Source organism: Galeopterus variegatus, unplaced genomic scaffold (genome assembly GCF_000696425.1).
Source record: "Galeopterus variegatus unplaced genomic scaffold, G_variegatus-3.0.2 Scaffold7820, whole genome shotgun sequence".
NCBI lineage: Eukaryota > Metazoa > Chordata > Mammalia > Dermoptera > Cynocephalidae > Galeopterus > Galeopterus variegatus.
In genome coordinates, this window is record NW_007733931.1 from 108,295 (window position 1) to 110,263 (window position 1,969).

Genomic DNA, 1,969 nt, shown 5'->3' on the forward strand with positions numbered 1-1,969 from the left:
AAAAAAAAAAAAAAAAAAAAAAACCAATCTGAACAAACAAGGCTTGCTAATCCCCCCCCCCCCAGTTTATTACCGTTAGATCAGGCCCTTTTCTCCACCAATCATATGCTGCAAACTGTACATAAAAATACAGTTTTCTCTGGGTCTTTGAATCTTCATGTCTGAATGCTCCTGTGTCACATAAAGCTGATATTAGATAAATTTGTCACATTTTTCTCTTGTTAATCTGTCTTTTGTTTCAGGGTTCTCAGCCATGAACCTTGTGGCAGGTGAGGAAAAGATACTACATTTTCTCCACTATATCATTTTCATTATCTTTAATAACAACAATATTGCATAAGTTTAATGAGATCATAATTCTATTTTTTTTTTTTTGTCTTTTTCTGTGTCCGGCAATGGATCGCAACCCTCAGTGTTGCCCCCGCACCGGACTGGGACCGGCAACGGGATCGCAACCCTCGGTGCTGCCCCCGCGTCCCGCTCAGCCAGTGAGTGGGAACCAGTCCGTATGTGGGATCCGAACCCTCAGCAGGAGCGCAACGGCGCTTCCCAAGCGGCGCACTAGTGCAGTGCGCCACTGGGCCGGCCCGAGATCATAATTCTAAATTTTGCAGTAGATCTATTTCAGCACTCTCTATGACAAAGAGTACAAAATGTACATGGGAATACAGCTGTGGCCCTGTAAACCATTTATTGCTATGTGTTCTATTTAAGGACACATCAATAGGATTTTTGATATTTTAAATACTAAAGGCCTTGTGAATCCAACTTGTAAATATATAGCTGAAACACAGCTAAATCCTATCTCCTCAATGTCTCAATGAGGCTACACTTCATTGTATCGCTGAGCCCCAAGGTAAGAAAACTTGATTCCAAACTATTAGTGAACTACCCTGTTGTCTTCCATTCTCGATAAACCATTCTCCAGAAGATCCAGTCCTTTGCAAAAACAATAGACTCTACTGTTCCTTGCAAAATAACTTCAATACGCCCTATTTTAAATTGCAAATTACAAAAGTACCANAAAATAAATTCATATGTATTTATTAATCACTTACAAGCTTAAATAGTTCTGTGAACTTTCTACCCTAAAAGAGTTTACCATTTAGAAAGAGACAACATTATTTACTCGTACTTAATGATCAATTACTGATTAAAAATCTGATCCATGTATTATGGCTGAGTTTCTAATCACGAATATTTTTTTTCCAGAGTTCATATTCTTAGAATGCATTGTTATAGTTTAATATACAAGACTCTTCACTCAACTGTAATTTATTTTTATTTAAGTTCCTCATCTGTTTATTTTTTAATAAGAAAACCTACATTTATTTTTCTATCAGTAATTTTCAGAAAACAAATTATAAAGATATTAAATAAATTGAAATATTGTATTTTACTAGTTTTCATTTAGGATATGGAACCTTTATTCTAATGTTTTCTTTAGAGATAAACTTTGTTTTTATTTAAATGAGATATTCTAGTAGCCAGAACACTTATAATTATGTCATATGTGAAAAGTGCTGAACATAGTATCTTAAATTGCATTTGAGGAGACATATTAAAGATCTTTTCTCCACTACAGTTATAAAATAAATATTTTCAAACTTCAGACTTTTTGGTTTTATTCTTGGCTATTTTTTATCTCTGCTCCATAATGTGATTTTGACATATTAAGTCCTTCATGGAAAGTCTTTGAGAAATTATTCTCAATCTTTTTCAAGTTCTGTCCATAATCCAGATTGGTTATCAATGTCACAGCTCAGCACATCATACCCCCAAATATGGCACCTTGTTAAGATCAAGGAAACTTAGAAAACCTAGGCAGGTCACCCTGATTTTCTTCCTCCCTCTCTGCTGAAGACCGTCATGTGACAGGTGTCCTGCCCTATATCCAGTAGGAATAAATGTCACAAAGGATGACAAAAACAATCTGAACAAACAAGGCTTGCTAATTCCCCCCCCCCCC

The 1,969-nt window shown here is 35.8% G+C and overlaps 1 pseudogene; it reads right to left on the reverse strand.

The window, feature by feature from the left end:
• LOC103607902 overlaps positions 1-1,969 on the reverse strand; it is a 5,513-nt pseudogene that overhangs the window by 1,596 nt on the left and 1,948 nt on the right.